This window comes from Myodes glareolus, chromosome 6, assembly GCF_982192425.1.
Source record: "Myodes glareolus chromosome 6, mMyoGla1.1, whole genome shotgun sequence".
Classification (NCBI taxonomy): domain Eukaryota; kingdom Metazoa; phylum Chordata; class Mammalia; order Rodentia; family Cricetidae; genus Myodes; species Myodes glareolus.
Window position 1 is genome coordinate 112,520,467 of NC_142031.1, and position 21,220 is coordinate 112,541,686.

General features: G+C 40.2%; 1 pseudogene; it reads right to left on the reverse strand.

The window, feature by feature from the left end:
* Positions 1-19,190: 19,190 nt before the first annotated feature.
* LOC125404498 (U6 spliceosomal RNA) lies at positions 19,191-19,278 on the reverse strand (annotated as a pseudogene).
* Between the last annotated feature and the right edge of the window lie 1,942 nt (positions 19,279-21,220).

Below are 21,220 nucleotides of genomic sequence, written 5' to 3' on the forward strand. Positions count from 1 at the left end.
TATTCAACATTAAAGATATGTTGGTGTGTGAATTTTCCTGGGCATATATGAACTAACATCTTTTCTTTTTTTTTTTAAATTATTTATTTGTTATGTATGCAGCTTGTTTGCCTGTACACCAGGAAAGGGCATCAGATCTCATTACAGATAGTTGTGAGCCAACATGTGGTTGCTGGGAATTGAACTCAGGACCTCTGGAAAAGCAGTCAGTGCTCTTAACCTCTGAGCCATCTCTCCAGCCCGAACTAACATCTTTTCATCCTAGGTAGAACACCAAAGACAGGCTGAAGAAACAATTCCACCCAAGTCTAGTGTAGTGAACCAGTGAGTTTATTGGAGTTACTTATGGGAATACGAGTGAGGGGTATTTACAGGATCATGGGTGGCTCAAGGCAGCTGTATCACTGAAAAGCCCATCCCAGGATGGGGGGAATGACCCTTGAGATCTGCACCCTGGAAGCTTCCTGAACAACTTATGGGTAGCTTGCCTGGTCAGAGCCTCTTCTCTCTTCCAGTTTTTACTGTAACTTTGCTATAAAGGTTGTTATATAACCTTGAGCAAGAGCCTTGTGAATCTTGTAACCTTAGGAGCTTTTTAACCCTATGAGTTTCATTTATTTCCTGGGTCCTTGGATGTTGCATTACTTTCAGAGTTTTATGAACCCTTCTCTTCCCTCTAGGAAGGAATGTTTGAGCTTGGAGCTGACAGTAGCTACCCAACAGATGGAAAATGAAATAGTCTAATCTTGAAACATTTTGTAATGTAACAAACTAAGACACACGATTCAGCCAATGTTTTTAATGTTCAGTATTTAAAATCTGCTAAGTTTTGAATTGTTTAGTATGTTGATTTCAGCATTGGCTACCTTGACTATAAGTCATGGAGCTTCCAGTTTTCTAAACACAATCCATTTAAAGTTTATTATTTAATTTTTTCTGAGCCAGGGTAGTTCTGACTGCCCTGGACTCACTATGTAGACCAGGGTAGCCTTGAACTCAGAGATCTGCCTGCCTCTGCCTCCAAAATACCAGGATTAAAGGTGTGTGCCATTATGCATGACTTGCATCAAAGGTTCTTTATGGGCTCTTAGGCTATGCTACGTATTGGAGAATACCAATGTGTCTTCTTATGCAAAATCAAGAAGAACACCTCTAAGAGATTACACACACAAAGTCCTGACAACAAGCCAGTCCAACATGCTCTACAGTGTTTTCCAGGGATTTCTGTCTCGGTATTCACGCCTGCATTAATTTGCTGGGAGCACCAAAACAAGATAACAGGCTAAGGAGCTTAAACAACATCAGTTTTTTCCACAATTGCAGAGGCTGGAAGGTCAAGATCAGAGCACTGGCAGGTTTGTTTCTCCTGAGATTTCTCTTTTTGCCTCATAGATACATTATCTTACTGTTCTGAGTGACTTTCTCACAGCATGTACAAATCCCTGGTATCTCCTCTTCTGATGATACTGTTCATATCAATGAATGGCCCAGCCAAATGACCACATTTGATCTTATGATCAGTTCACAGGCTTCATCGCCAAATGCAGTCACACTGTAAAGAACTCATTGGGAGGGTAGAATTTCGTTGGGAGTTTTAAGGTGAGTCAATTTAGTCTAGAACTATAATCTCCTCTCAAGTGCAGGATGGACTTACTGGTTGTCTCCTAATGAATTGTGTGGTGAACATGATGCTATGCTACGTTTGGTACTGGCATGCGAAAGCTGTGACTTCTGTCTCGCACAGTTTCCCACCTCTATAGCTTTTCCTTTTTATTGTTTTTATTGAACTACACATTTTTCTCTGTTCCCCTTCATTCTTCCCCTCTCCTTCTACTCTCTCCCGTGACCCCCATGCTCCCAATTTACTCAGGAGATCTTGTCTTTTTCTTCTTCCTATATAATAAATTCATCTATGTCTCTCTTAGGTTCCTCTTTGTTGTCTAGGTTCTCTGGAGTTGTGAAATTTAGGTTGGTTTTTCTTTCCTTTATGTATAGAAACCACATGAGTGAGTACATATGATATTTGTCTTTCTGGGTCTGAGTTACCTCATGCAATATGGTTTTTCCTAGGTCCATCCATTTGCCTGCAAATTTCAAGATGTAATTTTTTTTTACCACTGAGTAGTAAACCATTGTGTAAATGTACCTCATTTTCTTTATCCATTCTTTGGTTGAGAGGCATTTAGGTTGTTTCCAGGTTCTGGCTATTACAAATAATGCTGCTATGCACATAATTGAGCACATGTCCTTGTGGTACGATTGAGCATCCTTTGGGAATACCCAACAGCAGTATTACTGGCTCTTGAGGTAGATTGTTTCTTAATTTTCTGATAAATCACCATACTGATTTCCAGAGTGGCTGTGCACTCCCACCAGAAATGAAGGAGTGTTCCCTTTACCCCACATCCTCCCCAGCCTAAGCTGTCATCAGTGTTTTTGATCTTGACCATTTTTACAGGTGTAAGATGGAATCTCAGAGTTGTTTTGATTTGCATTTCCCTGATGGCTAAGGATATTGAACATTTCCTTATTTGTCTTTTAGCCATTTGAGATTTGTGTTGAAGGTCCATACCCCTCCTTTTTATTGGATTATTTGTTCTTTTTATGTCATGTTTCTTGAGTTCTTTGTATATTTTGGAGATCAGACCTCTGTCTGATGTGAGGTTGGTGAAGATCTTTTCCCATTCTGTAGGCTGTCATTTTGTCTTGTTGACCATGTCCTTTGCTTTATGGAAGCTTCTCAGTTTCAAAAGGCCCCATTTATTAATTGTTTCTCTCAGTGTCTGTGCTACTGGGATTATATTTAGGAAGTGGTCTCCTGTGCCAATGTGTTCAAGTGTATTTCCTACTCTTCTCTGAGGTTCAGTGTGGTTGGTTTTATATTGAAGTCTTTGATCCATTTGAACTTGAGTTTTGTGCATGGTGATAGATATGGATCTATTTTCACTTTCCTACATGTTGATATTTAGTTATGCCAGCACCATTTGTTGAATGCTGAATTTGTTCTTTTTTCCATTTTATATTTTTAGCTTCTTTGTAAAAAATCAGGGGTTCGTAGGTGTGTGGATTGATATCCGCGTCTTTGATTCAATTCCGTGGCCCTCCTGTCTGTTTTTTATGCCAATACCAGGCTGTTTTCATTACTCTCTAGTAGAATTTAAAGTCAGGGATTATGATGCCTCCAGAAGTTTCTCTGCTGTATAGAATTGTTTTTAGCTATCCTGAGTCTTTTGTTTTTGTTTTGTTTTTATATGAAGTTGAGTATTGTTCTTTTGAGGTCTGTGAAGAATTCTGATGGGCAGTGCACTGAATCTGTAGATTGTGTTTGGTAAAATTGTCATTTTTACTATGTTAATTCTACCTACCCAAGAGCATGGGAGGTCTTTTCATTTTCTTGTGTCTTCTTCAATTACTTTCTTCAATGTTTTAAAGTTCTTGTCAAATAGGTCTTTCACTTGTTTGGTAAAAGTTACCTAAAGATATTTTATGTTATTTGTGACTATTGTGAAGGGTGATGTTTCTCTAACTTTTTTCTCATCCCGTTTATCATCTATTTAAAGGAGGGCTACTGATTTTTTGAGTTAATCTTGTACCTGCTACGTTACTGAAGGTGTTTATGAGTTGTAGGAGTTCCCTGGTAGAATTATTGGGGTCACTTATGTAAACTATCATATCATCAGCAAATGGTGAGTGTTTGACTTCTTTTTTTTTTTCAATTTGTATCCCCTTGATCTCATTTTGTTGTCTTAAAACTCTAGCACTATATTGAATAGAGATGGAGAGAGTGGACAACCTTGTCTTGTTTCTGATTTCAGTGGGATTGTTTTGAGTTTCTCTTCATTTAGTTTGATGTTGGATGTTGACTTGTTGTATATTGCCTTTATTATTTTTAGGGATATTCTTTGTCTCCCTGCTTTCTCTAAGACTTTTTATCATGAAGGGGTGTTGAATTTTGTCAAAGGCTTTTTCGGCATCTAATTAGATGAACATTTTTTTTCTTTCAGTTTGTTTATATGGTGGATTACATTGAGATTTTTGTATGTTGAACCATTACTGAATCTCTGGGATGAGGCCTATTTGGTCATGGTGGATGATTTTTTTGATGTGTTCTTGGATTTGGTTTACCAGTATTTTATTGAGTGTTTTTACATCATTGTTCATTAGTGATATTTGTCTGTAATTCTCTTTCTTAGTAATGTTTTTGTGTGGTTTGGGTATTAGGGTAACTGTAGCCTCATAAAAAGAGTTTGGCAATGTTCCTTCTGTTTCTATTGTGTGGAAGAATTTGAGAACTGTAAGTGTTAGTTCTTCTTTGAAAATCTTGTAGGATTCTGTGCTAAAACTATCTGGTCGTGGGCTTTTTTTGGTTGGGAGACTTTTGATGACTGTTTCTATTTACTTATAGGTTATAGGTCTATTTAATTTGCTTATCCAGTCTTGATTTAATTTTGGTAAGTGATATTTATCCAGAAAGTTGTCCATTTCCTTTAAGTTTTCCAATTTTGTGGAGTACAGGTTTTTGAAGTATGACCTGATGATTCTCTGAATTTTCCCCGTGTCTGTTATATCCCCCTTTTCATTTCTGATTTTGTTAATTTGGATATTTTCTCTCTGCCTTTTGGTTAATTTGGAAAAAGGTTTATCTATTTTGCTTATTTTTCTCCAATAACCAACTTTTTGTCTCATTAATTCTTTGTATTGTTTTCTTTGTTTCTATTTTGTTGAAACAAATTGATTATTTCCTGTTATCTAGTGTTCTGGGTGAGTTTGCTTCTTTTTGTTCTAGAGTTTCCAGGTATTCTGTTAACTTGCTAGTATGTGTTTTTTCCAGCTTCTCTATGTAGGCACTTAGTACTATGAACATTCCTCTTAACACTGTTTTCATTGTGTCCCATAAGTTTGGTTATGTTGTGCAGTCATTTTCATTGAATTTTAAGAAGTCTTTCTTTCTTTTTTCTTCCTTGACCCATTGGTTAATCAGGTGATCATTGTTCAATTTCCATGTGTTTGTGGGCTTTCTGAAATTAGTTGTGTTGAATTCTAACTTTAAGCCATGGTGATCTGATAAGATGCATGGGGTTATTCCAAATTTTTTGTATCTTTTGTAGTTTGCTTTGTTACCTAGTATGTGGTCAGTTTTTGAGAAGGTTCCATGAGGTGCTGAGAAGAAGGTATAATCTTTTATGTTTGGATGGAATGGTCTATAGATGTCTGTTAAGTCCATTTGAGTCATAACATCTGTTAGTTCCCTTATTTCTCTGTTAATTTTCTGTCTGACAGACCTGTTCAGTGGTGAGAGTGGAGTGTTGAGATCTCCCAGTAGTAGTATGTGGGGTTTCATTTGTGATTGAAGTTTTTGTAATGTTTCTTTTACACATGAGGGTGCCCTTATATTAGGGGCATAGATGTTCAGAATTGAGATTTCCTCATGATGGATTTTCCTGAGATGAATATGAAATGTCTTTCATTGTCTTTTTTTGATTGATTTTAGTTTGAAGTCTATTTTGTTGGATATTAGGATAGCTACACCAGCTTATTTCTTAGGTCCATTTGATTGCAAAAGTTTTTCCCAACCCTTTACTGTGAGGAGATGTCTATCTTTGAGGTTGAAATGTGTTTTTTGTGTGCAGCAGAAGGATGGATTCTGTTTTTGTATCCAATTGGTTAGCCTGTGTCTTTTTATAGGTGAGTTGAGTCCTTTTATATTAAGGGATATTAATGACCAGTGATTGCTATCTCCTGATAATTTAGTTTTTGTTGTTGGTGATGTTATTTTGTGTGTTTTTTCCTTTTATTTCCTTCTTCGGGATTTTCTGCTGTGAGATCATCGATTGTCTGTCTTTTTGTTGAAGTAGCCAGCTTCCTTGGGATGAAATTTTTCTTCTAGTACTTTGTGTATGGCTGGGCTTGTGACTAGGTATTGGTTAAATCTGGTTTTGTCATGGAATATCTTGTTTTGTCCTTCTATGGTGTTTGAAAGTTTTGTTGGGTATAGTAATCTGGGCTGGCATCCGTGGTCTCTTAATGTCTGCTTAATGCTTAACCAGGACCTTCTGGTTTTCATTGAGAAGTCAGGTGTAATTCTGATAGGTCTGCCTTTATATGTTACTTGACTTTCTTCCTTTGTAGCTCTTAATATCCTTTCTTTATTCTGTAAGTTTAGTGTTTTGATTATTATGAGGCAAGAGGACTTTTTTCTTGATTCAGTCTATTCGGTGTTCAGTAAATTTCTTGTATCTTCATAGACATATTCTTCTTTTGATTGTAAAAGTTTTCTTCTATGATTTTGTTGAATATTGTTTTGTGCTTTTGAGTTGGACTTCTCCTTTTTCTATCTCTATTCTTAGGTTTGGTCTTTTCATGGTGTCCCATATTTTTTGGGTATTTTGTGTTAAGCTTTTGTTAGATTTAACATTTTCTTTAACCAATGAATGTATTTCCTCTATCCCATCTTCAATGCCTGAGATTCTCCTTCCATCTCCTGTGTTCTGCCACTTGTGCTTGCGTTTGTGCTTCCTGCTTGTTTATTCATATTTTTCATTTTCCAGAACTCCCTCGGTTTGTGTTTTCTTTATTGTTTCTATTTAGGTTTTTAGGTCTTGAATAGTTTCTTTCAACTGTTTGATTGCTTTTTCTTGGTTTTCTTCAAGGGAAATGTTGATTTCTTCCATTTTTTTTGTTTATCTTTTCCTGCACTTCTTTGAGAGAATTTTTTATTTCCTCTTTAATGTTCCTCAAACATTTTCCTGAAATTATATTTTAGGTCATTTTCTTCTGTTTCATCTGTATTGGGGTGTTCAAGTCTTGCTATTGTAGAGCCACTAGTTTTTGGTGGTGCTGTGTGTTCCTACTGGTTGTCTACCCATCTTTCCCTCCAATTGGTGGTGCTGTGTGTTCCTACTGGTTGTCTACCCATCTTTCCCTCCAATTGGTGGTGCTGTGTGTTCCTACTGGTTGTCTACCCATCTTTCCCTCCAATTGGTGGTGCTGTGTGTTCCTACTGGTTGTCTACCCATCTTTCCCTCCAATTGGTGGTGCTGTGTGTTCCTACTGGTTGTCTACCCATCTTTCCCTCCAATTGGTGCAGCTGGGACTGTTTCTCCAGTGATTATTCCTCCAGGTGCCAGTGGATCCAAGGCTCAGAGGGTCGCTTCTTTTGAGGCCACGTTTCCTGTCATGTTGGAGGTTGATTGTTGGTTCCGAGGTCACATCTGCTGGCTCTGCCTCCAGCAGAGTTTGGGCGGGCAGTTGGGCTTTCCTTGTCAGCTGGCTCTGGCGGAGGTCCTCTATGGCTTTTCTTATTTGCTCTGAAGCCATCATCTGACATGGAGAGGCCCACAAAGCAGGGTCAGAGACTGAGTTCTGGCCAACAGCCATAGGAATAGAATTCAGCCAATATCCATACCAGTGAACTTGGAGTCACACTCTTCCCCAGGAGAGCCTGCCGCTGATAGCAGGCAACAAGCACCCTGAGCTGGAGAATATATGACCTAGAGAAACTGAAACAGTAAGTGTTGCTGTTTTAAACATTTAGTTTTGTTTGCTTTTAACACGACATTAGGTAACTAATATACCCTCCTTATAGGAATAAATAAGTTACCTCTTATGACTATGTATATGTGGTATAAAACTGCCCTTTTTCTTTTTTTCAATTTTAATTTTTTAAATTCATGTTAGATACCAACCATAGCTCTCCTCCCTCCCCTCCTGTTGCTCTCCACCTTCCCCCCTTACTCCTCAGAAAGGGTAAGGCCTCCCATGGGGGGGGGAGTCAACAAGGCCTGGCACATTAAGTTGAGGCAGGACCAAGCCCTTCCTCACTGTATCAAGGCTGAGCATGGCATCCCATCACAGGGAATGGACTCCAAAGTGCCAGCTCATGCACCATGGTTTGATCCTGGTCCCACTGTCAGGGGCTCCTCAAACAGACTAAGCTACACAACTGTTGCCCACATGTATAGGGCCTAGTTTGGTCCCATGTAGACTTCCTCAAAGCTGCCCTTTTCTGTATCTTATCTCTATTAATTCTCCTAATAATGTTTTTATCCTCAGTTTAAAGAAAAAGAAGTTGTGGTGTTTGAATAAGAGTGGCCCCTTTAGGTTCATATATTTGATTGCTTAGGGAATGGCGCTACTAGAAAGGATTAGGAGGTATGGCCTTGTTATAGAAGTGTGTCACTGAAGATGGGCTTTGAGGTTTCAGTGCTCAAGCCAGGTCCAATGTCTTTCTCTTTCTGATGCCTGTGGATCCAGGTATAGAACTCTCAGGTACTTCTCTGTGCTTGCCTGCATGCTGCCATGCTTCCCGCCATGACAGTAATGGACTAAATCTTTGAAACTGTAAGCCAGCCATGAGATTTTCTGTGGTCCTGGTGTCTCTGCACAGTAAGATAACATTGACTAAGACAAAAGTTGGTTTAAAAGAACCGAGATCTTATGCCCTAGGTTGTATACAAGAACAGTGGAGTAGCAGGGATCTGAACCTATAGGTTGACTAAAATGAAGAGCAGTACTTTTTTATGTTTTTCTTTTAGTAAAAGCATGGTCTCTGTCACTATTGTTGGCCTGTCTTAGATGGAGCAGAAATTAAAGTCACAGAGAGGCACTGACTTTGGACCTCATTGTATTTCATAGACAGCGCACTGGTTAGTTTATTGTCAGCTTGACACAAACTAGGGACAACTTAGAAGAAGTATTCACAGCTGAAGGTTTGCCTCCATGAAAATGATCGGTGGGACTTGTCTGCAGAGCATTTTCTTGATGGCTGATTGAGGGAGGAGGGCCTAGCTCCCTATGGGCAGGATCACTCTAGGAAGGTAAACCTGTATTCTATCAGAAAGGTTGTTGTTCTTCAGGGTTTCTGCTTCAATTCCTGCCTTCAGATTCCTTCCTTGAGTTCCCTCAAAGTCAGACTATAACCGATCAGCTAAAATCAGCCCTTTCCTCTCCAATTTACTTTTGGTCATGGTGTTTATTGCAGGTATCTTCTACCATTTATGGGCACCTGCACACATATGGCACACAAAGATATATTACAATAATAATTTTTAAAAGATACAGAATTATTTTATTTTTGTTATTTATATTTTTGTTGTAAAATGTGGTTGACTTTAGGATATAGTTCCATGAACTGGTGAGAAGTTGGGTGTTCTGTAGGTATCTGTGTAGTTCCTTTGGCCTACTGTATGTGGTAAGGTTAGGGTATGAACATTACCCATGATTATTGTATTTGGATTTTTCTTTCCCTTTATGTCTAGTAGTTCTTGTTTTGTGAAGTTGGATGCATAAATGCTTGCTGTATATATTTTTACAATTATTATATCTGATGTGGGAGTCCCCTCTGTATGCTATGAATATGTTTCATTACCGTTGATTAATAAAGAAACTACTTTGGCCAACAGCAGGGCAGATTATAGTTAGGTAGGAAAACTAAACTGAATGTAGGGAGAAAGAAGGCAGAGTCAGGTAGACACCATGTAACTGTGAAAGGAGAAGGATACTAGAACCTTATAGCTAAGTCACAGCCTTGTGGCAATACATAGATAAATAGAAATAGGTTAATTTAAGATATAAGAGCTAGCTAGGAATATGACTGAACCATTTGCCAAAGCATCTTCTTTATTAACCAATGATAATAAAACATATTCACAGCATACAGAAGGGAATTCCACATCATATATCTTTTTTAATTTTCTAAGATTTATTTATTTATTATATATACAACATTCTGCCTCCATGTATGCCCGCATGCCAGAAGAGGGCACCAGATCTCATTACAGATGGTTGTGAGCCACCATGTGGTTGCTGGGAATTGAACTCAGGACCTCTGGAAGAGCAGCCAGTGCTCTTAACCACTGATCTATCTCTCCAGCCTCTATTTTTTCTTTTTTTCATATATATTCTTGAGGCTTTGTCCCGTTTATTAATATTAGTGGCAGCTATTTTTTCTGGCTAATTTTGGCTTGAAGTATGCTTGGCAGGTTATCATTGGAGAAGAAATATTGTGTTATTTTCAAGTCTTGAGGGGAGCTTTGGTAGTTGAGACAGTGCTAATCTGGGGAGAAATTACAAGTTAGGAGACCTGGTGACAGTCTTCCACAGCATGTGGATGGGAGATGGGCATAGGAGGCAACTGTAGAGATGGGGAAGTTTAGATTGCTGAGAATTTCAAGCAGCAGGGAGCTTGGGCTATGGGTGGTCCATGTCTTAGCCATCTCTAATGAGGGGGAGTGGCAAAATATATGATGGACTATAAATTCTGATACAAAAATTAGGGAATGGAATAATAGAGTGAAAAAGGAGGGAAGCAGAAAAAGCGGGTAAGAAAGAAAACTCAAAGTTAAACATGGGGTTGGTGGCACAAACCTTTAATCTCAGCACTCAGGAGGCAGTGGCAGGTTTGAGGTCAGCCTAGTCTCCAAATTGAGTTTCAGGACAACCAGGGCTACCTAGAGACACCCTGTTTCAAACAAAACAAAATATTAGGTAAAAAGAAAGGAAGAGGACTGGAGAGATGACTCAGTGGTTAAGAACACTGACTGCTTTTCCAGAGAACCTGAATTCAATTCCTAGCACTCACATGGTAGCTCACAAATGTCTGTAATGAGATCTGGTGCCTCTTCTGGTCTGCAGACATATATGCAAACAGAACACTGTTTATGTAACAAAGGAAACACTCCTGCGTTGCTGGTGGGAGTGCAAACAGATACAGCCCCTTTGATATCAATATGGTGATTTATCAGAAAATTAGAAAACAATCTTTCTCAAGACCTAGCAATACCACTTTTGGGTATATACCCAAAGGATGCTCAATTGTACCACAAGGACATATGCTCAACTCTGTTCATAGCAGCATTGTTTGTCATAGTCAGAACCTGGAAACAACCTAAAGGCCCCTTGACTGAAGAATGTATAATGAAAATGTGGTACACTTATGCAATGGAGTACTATACAGTGAAAAAATAACGATGTCTTGAAATTTGCAGGCAAATGGATGAATCTAGAAAGCATCATATTGAGTGAAGTAACCCAGACCCAGAAAGACAAATATATGTACTCACTCATAAGTAGCTTTTAGACATAAAGCAAAGAAAACCAGCCTATAAACCACAATCCCAGAGAACCTAGACAACAATGAGGACACTAAAAGAGACATACGTGGATCTAATCAACATAGGAAGTAGAAAAAGGCAAGATTTCCTGAGTAAATTGAGAGAATGGGGATCATGGAAGAGGATAGAAGGGGAAGGGGGAAGAAGGGAGGGGAACGGAGAAAATATGTATAGCTCAAGAAAATCAATAAGAAAGGAAGAAAAAGAATGTGAGGAAAAGCTTTAATCTCTTAGAGCAAGAGGTTAAAACATCCAATTATAAAATATATTAAAACATACAAATAAAATTAAAGTTGAGTAATAAAAGATAAAATCATAAAGGATTAAAAAATAAATACTAAAAAAACCCAGCCAAATCAGCAACAGATCTAGAGTAAAAAGCAAAAATAAGACAGAATTTGAGACATTTCTCCTTGAGTCCTTGGCTATAAGAATGTCGTTGAGGTTTTGTGATGCTGCTCCTGCTATAGACACGAAGTCACACTTGTAGATAATGCGGTCGGTCTTCCATCACTGCGTTTCCAAGCTAGTCATGCTTGGTAACAGAAGCTAAGAAAAACCTCCCCTTGCTCTACTATCATGTTCAAAGAATGTACTTTAAAATTTTTCACATATTATTACATCAAGTTGCAATGACAAGTGTTTTGCTCGGTTTATTTGTTTATTGCGTTGCTCCTTCTGTCTCATTAGCCAGTTTCTGAATTTACTCATTTTTTAACACCATTAGAGAGCTGTACCTGGCTACCTTGTTTATTGTTCATTCATGAAACAAGTTGGAGTGATTATCTTTGATTCAGTCTTTCACTTAAACCCTTGATTAATGTCAATTGCATAATTTTTATATCTTAGGAACCTAAGAACTCTCAGAACACTCTACATAGAGTATTAAACATTTGTATTTATTTGCTTCTTTTTAACTTAAAGATTTTATTATTTTTATTATTTATGTATTGCTATGTGAGTATATGCCAATAAAATAGATCTGACTGAGGAGGCCAGAGATGCCAGAGACCCCTGGGCTGGAATTATAGGCAGCTGTGAGCTGCTCAGTGTGAATGCTAGGAACTGAATTTGGGTCCTTTGTAAGAACAGTTAGTGTTTCTAAGGACTGAACCATCTCTCCAGTCCTGTATTGACTTCATTTTTATTTTTTAATTGTTTATTTTATGTGCACAGATGTTTTGCCTGCATGTACGTCTGTGCACTAAGTGTCTGTCTGGTGCCCTCAGGAGCTAGAAGAGGGCATTGAATTCCTGGAATTAGATATTAGATATGGACCATTGTGAGCTGTCATGTGGGCTCTGGAAACCAAACCTGGGTCCTCTGCAAGAGCAACAAGTGCTCTTAACTGCTGAGCCTCTCTCCTGCCCGCCTGTATTGGTTTCTCTCTTTTTCTTTTCTCTCTTCTTCTTTTCTTATTTGATGATTCCTTTTAAAAAAATTTTTTATGTGCATTGCTGTTTTGTTTGCACATATGTCTGTGTGAGGGAGTCAGATCCCCTACAACTGGAGTGCAGACAGTTTTAAGCTGCTGTGTGGGTGCTGGGAATTAAACCAGGGTCCTCTGGAAGAGTAGCCAGTGTTCCTAGCATCTGAACCATCTCTACAATCCCCTGTATTGGCTTTTTTCTTTTTCTCATCCTTCTCCTCTTCGTCATTGCCCTCCTCTTCTTCATTTGTTTTTTAAGACAGGGTCTCACTGTCTTAATCACTGGAACTTGCTTTATAGATCAGGCTGGCCTTGAACTCACTAAGATACACCTGCCTCTGCCTCCCAAGTGCCACCACCACCCAGCTTCATTAAATTTTCTTCAGGATTTGACTAATATTTAAGTAAATTGTAAAGTAAGTTCTAAAAATACCAACATGTCTGTGTTTTTATATATTTTAGGAGTTCAGTTGACAGATTAACCTTAAAATAAATGACACACAACCTGTGTGTAACTCAGATTCATACCATGGCCTATCTGTAACTCATGATCTGTCTGTAACCCTTTCTATGTGTTACTTATTTCATGAGGTCACTAAACTGCACCAGTCTGTAACTTGCACAGTGAAAGTGGCCATTGATCACATACTTGGATGTTGTGACAATATAAGAATATCTATTCCAAAGGTTTGCTCAACTAACTTATTTGATGTGTTGCAGATCTATATGAGTGTTATGAACATTCATAACCATAGTGCACAGGCCACACTTTGAATAACATTAAGCTAATGAAAAACATAGATGCATTGAATACTGCAGGCAGTAACTCCTTATTTGGATGTTACATTACTGCCTATAGAGCATTGAATTACCACCTTCTCATTTGTTATTACTTTTTATGTCACTGGGACAAAATGTCTGGTGAAAGCATGTAAGGAAAGAAGGGTTTAATGTGGCTTACAGTTTGTAGATGGGAAAATATGATGGGAAAATATGGTGGCAGGAGTCCAGATTGCTGATCACGTTACATCTGCAGGCAGGAAATAGAGAATAATGAATATTTGTGCTCAGCTAGTTTTCTCCTTTTCGTTCAGTCCAGCACCACAGCCCATGAAAGAACGGTTCAACCCACATTTAGGGTGAGTCTTACTCCTTCAATTAAGCTGGCTAATTTTATGGCAACTTAATACAAGCTAGAGTCATTTGGGAAGAGTGACTCTCATGTGAAGAAAATACCTCCCTAAGATTGGCATATAAGAAGTCGGCAGTCCATTTTCTTAGTTAGTGGTTGGTGTGGGAGGGCTCATCCTGTTGTGAGTGGTGTCACCTCTGGGATGGTGGTCCTTGGTGCTCTAAGGAAGCAGACTGAGCTTGCCACAGAGAGCAAGCCTTGCAGCACCGCTCCATGGTCTCTGAATGAGCTCCTGCTCCTAGGTTCCTGATCTAAGTTACTGCTCTGACGTCCTGAAGGGGCACAGAGTCTTTGTGCTCACAGACATGCACTAGGGGAAACTGGGATGTTAAACACAGACTTATTTCTTCAAGTGAAGGAATGCAGAACCTGTCCCCCAACCCCACCCCAGAAAGCTGGCGTGGATATGCCTTCTAGCCTGGGAAACTGTGTCATCTTTGTGGCTAGACACTTTTCTGGTATCAGACCTTCCTCCAGATCCTTATCATAAATTTGTTTTTCTCCAGTCATCTATAGAATTTGTCTCTATGGACTTTACAAAGAATCTCGACATAGTCATGTCTGATCTTACTTTAAGTATTTAGCTTACTTTCTTTCTCAAGGAGATGGTATGCTTAAATATGCTTAAAACAAACAACTTGTGGTCAGAGTCTCTAAGTTTCAACCAACACTGGCTACTGAGTTGTGTTGAGCCTGTCTTCTTGGCGTCCGGTGACTCATCTCTCTGTTGCTCTTGAAGGTAGCAGAGAAACACCCCCCCCCCACCATAACAACAACAGCAACAACAACAACAACACACACACACACACACACTCACAAAACGTAACTTCATAAAGGACTATGATCAGGACACATAAGAGGAAATAAACCTTTTCCTCCCCAAGTTGCTTTTGGTAATGGTGCCTGTCACAGTAATACATACTCTAAGAAAGATATAACCTAATCTAGATAATACCTCACATGTCCTGAAATCTGTTTGGTCACTAATTCTAGATCCTATCAGGTTGGCAGTAATAATCATGACAAGTCCTGCCATGTTAATTTGACATCCAAACTTTTGGGGTTTTCTAGCTTGGGCTCCATTCCAAACCCCACCCAGACGTTCAACTGGGAGCTTTACCCCACTTCTCCCATTCTAAACCCCTGCTCCTCAGAAAGCCCACCAACTCCTCCCCTGTGACTGCCCAAGACCATGCCTACGGAGTATTTAAGCTCTGGTCTCTAGATCTGCCATGTGATTTCTCTTCTTCCCCTGAGATCACCTAGGGGTGCTTTACTCATTAGAACTGGACTTTTAGTTCAGCTTGATCTGACTGATTGTGTTGGTGGAGGAACCACCATTGGGGATTTCAAAATACTTATCACAGACAATACTACTTTCAAAGCCACAACCTTTTACTTCTTGTCTCTGTAGACTCATGGACATTTCGTATTGTAAAATGCATCAGTTCAACTTCCAAAGTCCTCATCAGGGCTTAGTAAGTAGAGAAGCTTGTTGCCAAAACTAATGAGGTGAGTTCAATCTCTGGAACCCATATGGTGAAAAGAGAGAACTATTCACGTTATCCGCTGACCTCCACATCCACACTGTCTAGCGTACAAAAGTAAATAAATATTATTATCTTTAATAATTCCAACACTGTTCAAAAAAAAGTGCAGAATCTCTTCTGAGACACAAGCAATTAATGGTGAGCCCCTGCAAATAAAAACCAGGTCACATACTTTCAATATATGACACAGAATAATCAGCTCCATTTCAAAGGAGAGGAATGGGGGCATAATAAGCAAAGAGTAGACCACAGACAATCCATAACTCAGGAGGATAAGCACCAAATCCTGCAGAACTGTGCCCTGCAGATCTGGAGATGGAATAATTTGGGATCCAAAGGACCTAGGTAGCCCTGCCCCTCCAGCTCTGCTTCCTACAGCACACATAGCCTTTCTCTTGAGCCAGATCTACTGTGTGCATGCCACTTTCCTTAATGGACACCCCAAGGTTCTGGCATCCTTAGCATCTTTGAGTTTCCTTTGAACTTGGGCTTTACATAGTAACCTATCATGTTCTCTAATCCTGCTACATACTGCCTGGCCTCAGTGGTTCTCTGGAGCTTTATGCAAGACTCTCTGACCCCCTCAGTCTTGTAGTTTTCATTCCTGTAAAACTACTAGCATGTGGATTCTGCTGCCTCATTTCTCTTGCCATCTGGAAATGGAGCCTGGCCTTCCTGGATCATAAACGCTGTAGATTCTTCTGTTGACTCGTGGAAACTCTTTCCTAGACAGCTGCTTTTTAAGAGCAGGGAATAGTTTCAGGGCATTCTCAGTTATACTCTCTCTTTCAAATGAATTTGCATTTTTATAAACTGGAGCCTTTGTTGAAGAGGTCTTGCCCTCGGGGCACATTTCCTATAACTCCAGTAACTAGCAAGACAATTCTCTGTAACTCACATAGTCCTTTTCAGCAACTTGAAACTTGCTACTTGCTTGATCTTGGAGATCAAGGAAGCCCTGAGTGTGTGTAGTCCTGAGTGAATGTGTAGTACTGACATTAACCAACCATGCCAAGGACCAGAGCCTCAGAACTGTGAGGAAATGGTGAAGCTTTTCCCCAACCCAGGGGTTGAGACTCAGGGAGATCATGTGCCAATGTTGATAGTGTGTGAAGACAATATCCATCATAGCCTTCTCCCCACTGGATGTTTGTGACCTGAAGACTGCTCTCCTTCAGAGACGGCTTCTCCTAAGATCAGCTAGACCTGCCTCCTTGTTTGGCTGCCTACAATAACCCCATCTCCCTATTCAACTGTGTATAATAAACATGCTGAGCTTCCTGGGTACTGATTCCAGTTTCCTGGGTACTTATCATTTCTTTATATCCTCACCGCCCTAGTCAGGTCAAGTCTCTGAGGCCATGCAAGGATGCAACCCTTGAGCTCCCCCCACCCGCAAAAGCGTACATTTTGTATATTCTTTAAATGCCTTTCTTGCTCTTTTTCACGACAGAACTGAATCAAATGGGTACGAATGAGGAATAGCCATGGCACAACCAGGCTACTATCTGTAGGTACCCAGGTCTTTTTCCCTTTTCTTCCTGGCGATTTGCAGGGCCGTTTGACCTCTGGCTCCCTGGAGATTCTGCACTAGCACTGGCTTGAGGGTATAGCTTAGAAAGAACTTGGCTCTCTTTTGTTATGGTAATTCCACCTGTAACAAGGTTCCAGCTGTGGGCCCTATACGCCTGCCACACCTGCCTCCCCCAGTTGATTCTGGCCTTAGGCGCCGGGCGCCTGTCATCCTCTCCCACTGCTCCTGATGGGAGGGGGCCGTGCCCTTTTGCCCTCTTGCCCACTGGTATAAATACCCGACTTGAGTTTAATAAAGTGACCATTTAATCTTTGGTGAATGAGCAGGTCTCTTTGTGTCTGTGTGTTTAAACCCTTAGGACAGTCGTCCATTCTTGTGGACTCGGTTCGGGAAAGCGTGCGCCTGGATCGGGTGTGGGTATTCACAGAAAAGTGCGGAGGCTAACAACTATCCTGTCTTGAAAATTCCTCTACCAAACAAAGTCCATTACCTTCAAATTCATCCTCATTAACTTCTCCAGAGATAGGCAGAATGCATCCAAATTCTTGTTAAAATATCACACTAAAGCCAGGCGGGAATGACGCACTCCTTTAATCTCAGCACAGGCAGAGGCAGACGGGTCTCTGTGAGTTCAAGGTCAGACTGTTCTATAGAGTTCCAGTACCATCAGGACTGTTAGAGAGAAACCCTGAGACCCCATGAGTCAGCCCTTCACTGTCCTCGTTTCTCTTGGCCTTCGGGTCATTCCAGCTCCCACCAGAATGGCTCATTAAGCTCTGTATCCATCAAGGGATTTTTAGCTCAGAGTTCCAAACTCTTCCTCATTCTTCTTGCACACCAGACTCAAAGCCTACAAGTCCAGTGGTCGGGTTTGTCACAGCAACAGCTCCATTTCTCAGCCCCTTCTTTCTGCCTTAGTGACTTTACACATTCCTGAGACAAACACATGGCAAAGGCAATGCAAGGAGGAGGGGTTACTTTGGCTCATAGTTTGTGGATGCAGTCAGGCATAGAGGGGAAGTCACGGAGACAGCTGAGTAGCTCTGACTGGCTAAACCACATTGTAACTGTGGGCAGGAAGAGAAGAAGACATATGTTTGTGCTCGTTTTTCTTTAGTCCGGCTTCAAAGTCCACGGAATGGTAGACTTTTAGGGTGGGGTTTTCCTATTTCAACTCCCCATAGACATGTCCAGAGGCTTGTCTCCTCACTGATTCTAGCTAGACCCTATCAAGTTGACAATATTACACCACTGGAAGTCAAATTAAGTAACATTTTTCTCATTCTGCTGTCATGTTTACATTTAGGAAGTAGCAGTCAAAACCAAAAACCCTCGAGCATTCAGGCCCTAGTTCGGTGTGCATGTCAGTGTACTTCTTAAACACTTACACATACCCAGGTATCTAACTGATTTGGTGTGCATGTCACTGTACTTCCTAAACACTTACACACACCCAAGTATCCAAATGAGTGGTCTTTGCTAGGACCTTTCCCACCATCTGAAGTCATTCTGGCTATGAGTAATCTCTTCTGAGAATTCATTTGATGAATAGATTTGATTTGACTTGATCTGTGAACATATCAAAGGACTGAAATCAATTTTGTTCCCTAAACTCATTGTAATCCTAAGGAAAAAAAGAAAATTAATAGGCTGTCATTTAATGTCACTTTATGAAAGAATATTTACTATACTCCCTCAGTGTACCTTAAATAATTCTCATGCCTCATAAATACTAATACTCTCATTTGTATAATGAAAGGGGAAAGATAAGAATAGGTTCCTAAGATTACTAGATTTAACGTCACTTCTGGATGAACTCCATTTCTATTATACATGCTTCTCATTTAATAAAGGTTGGAAATTAAAATGTCCTTAGATCACAGGCAGTGTTCCTTGAAGTAGGTTGGGTGGAGCTGTAGGAAACTGACCAGTGCATGCTGCTTAAAATGTGCAGTTGCTGGAGAGTAGAGCTTCAGATGGCCATTGCCGTATGGCTAGCTGATTAAAGTATTGTGAAATGTTGTATAACTTAATGAAACACAGCTATGGGCAGGCTGAGCTGTTGACTAATTAATTCCTTCTTTCCGCCTTATGCATAGATCTAGTGTGTAATTGAGGATATACAGGGCAGGTAGGGGAAAGTAGTCATGTTTCAGGAAGAGTTTTTTTTTTAATTTTTCAAATGTTTCTCTCTTAAGATAGAGGGAAGTCAAAATACCCAGTTAAACCAGTGATTTAAGAATACCCAGTTAAACCAAGTGGTTCTAAGAATCACTTAGAATGATTCTTACTAAGGTAGCAGAGAAAATGTTGTGTTTCTGTTATTTTATAAATAGAAATTGGAACTTTAATAGAATTCTTCAAAATTTTTATAAAAAATAAGGAAAACTTTATGAATGTGCATGTCATTCTTGCACAGGGGCCATTTCTGTATCGTTCCAGTTTATGCGCTGCCCAAGTGCATGCACATACACACACATACACACAAACACACACACATACACACACACACTGCTCCACATTTCCACATTTTGTTTATCCAGTCTCTGCCGCTGGTCATCTAGTTTGTTTCCTCCTTTTTCTGCCGTGAATACCACTGTGAGCACTGATGTGCTGGTGAGTTCTGAGTCCCTCTTTTCAGTTCTTCCAGGCACGGACAGAAGAGTAGAGATGCCAGGTCATAAGGGAATTCTGCTTGGCTTCATGAAGAGTTGGCCAACCGTTTTCCACTGTGACTGCATCGTCTTACATCCTTACTAGTAACACACGGGATCTCAGTTTGTCAACATCCTTACAAATGCTTGTTAGTTTTTCGTGTGTTTGTTTCATAAAAGTCGCTCTAATGGGGTGTGGAGTGGTATTGAATTGTTGCCTTCTTATAGCTAGTGGCATCAAACAACTTATTCTGTGCCTGTTGACTATTTCTGTGTTGTTTAAATCTCCCATGGAAGTAAGCCTATGAAATGCAGTTCAAGATTTTAATGAGTTTTGTTCACCTTTTGTCTTTAGTGCCTAGGACAAGGCTGATCACAGAGCAGGTCCACACTATGTTTCTGTTAAACAAATGTATGATTGGTTTTGGTTGCAACCTCAAGATTTTTATAAATGTTATTAGTTTTAAGTAGTTTCTAAATATATTTCAAATAATAAGAGGCTAAAGATTAATGAAACTGAACTGAAATAAATGAAAAACCTGCTTAAAAAACCAAATAGTAATATTAACTTGAAAGACCTGGATAAATCCAGATCCCCCTAATAGGAAAATAGAGTCAAAAATCTAGCAGGAAGAGAAGAATCAGAAATCTAGGATTAGCCAGTTCCAGGGTTCCAGGAACTAGCTGAAGATAAAGGTAGATTGTAATCTTGAGAGTAATCTTGAGAGACAGAGAGATTCCCCCTAGTAATTATCACCCCCTAGTAATTATCACTGGAATAGGAATTAGCTGATTAATGATCTTGAGAGGCAGGGAGTTGCCCCTTTGTAATCATCACTGGAATTTTCGGAATTTTCTGTGACACCCTCCCTGCCCCCCTTTCGGATTACTGGGCTATGTGGTTTCTTCCTATAAAAACTACTTCTCCCGGTTACTCGGGGTTGAACTCTTCCCCTGCGTGGGTTATGAGTCTCTGCCCCAGTGCACTGGTTCCCGTCTTGTCATCTTGTCATTAAACCTCGTGTGATTGCAGCAAGGACGGTCTCTCGTGAGTTACTGGGGGGGGGTCCCGTCATCCCCAGCCTTGAGTGAGAGTCTCCCCAAATCAGGGGTCTTTCATTTTGGGGGCTCGTCCGGGATTAGCGACCACCCTTGTCTCTGAAGAAGTCTTGTCTCACTTGGAGGTGAGACATTGTCTATGTATCTTTGTCTTTGTATGTAGGCAGGTTCTTTGTGTTTTTGTGTGCCGGCTGAATTCAGGTTCGAGTTTGTACATTAGAGGTTACAGTTGTGCCTTTGTGTTTCCGTGCCGTTCAGGTTCTGTACAGTCGTGCCTTTGTGTTTTTGTACTGGTTGAATTCAAGTTCAGTACATTCGGGTTTACAGTCGTGCCTTTGTGTTTCTGTTGAATTCAGGTTCAGGTTCTGTATTTTCAGTTTTGCAGTCGCCCGTGTCTCGGGAGGAGATAGAGGGAGTGATCAGCAGGCATGCTAGATCACCGACTGCTGTCCTGGGAGATGTCCCAGGAGGTGAGAAGGGACCCAGGGACGCCTGGGAGATTCCCGTCTGGGTGCTGATGAGGATATGGAAGTTCTCCTGGATTGGAGGAACTATGTCCTCTCAGCCATCTGTATTTCTGGAATGGTTTTGTCTTTCTCAGTGGAGACGGACATCTGCTTATGTGTCTTGTGTGCCTTTTGTTTTGTCTTACTTGTGACTTTGATGACTGGAACAGACTGTGACATTGACT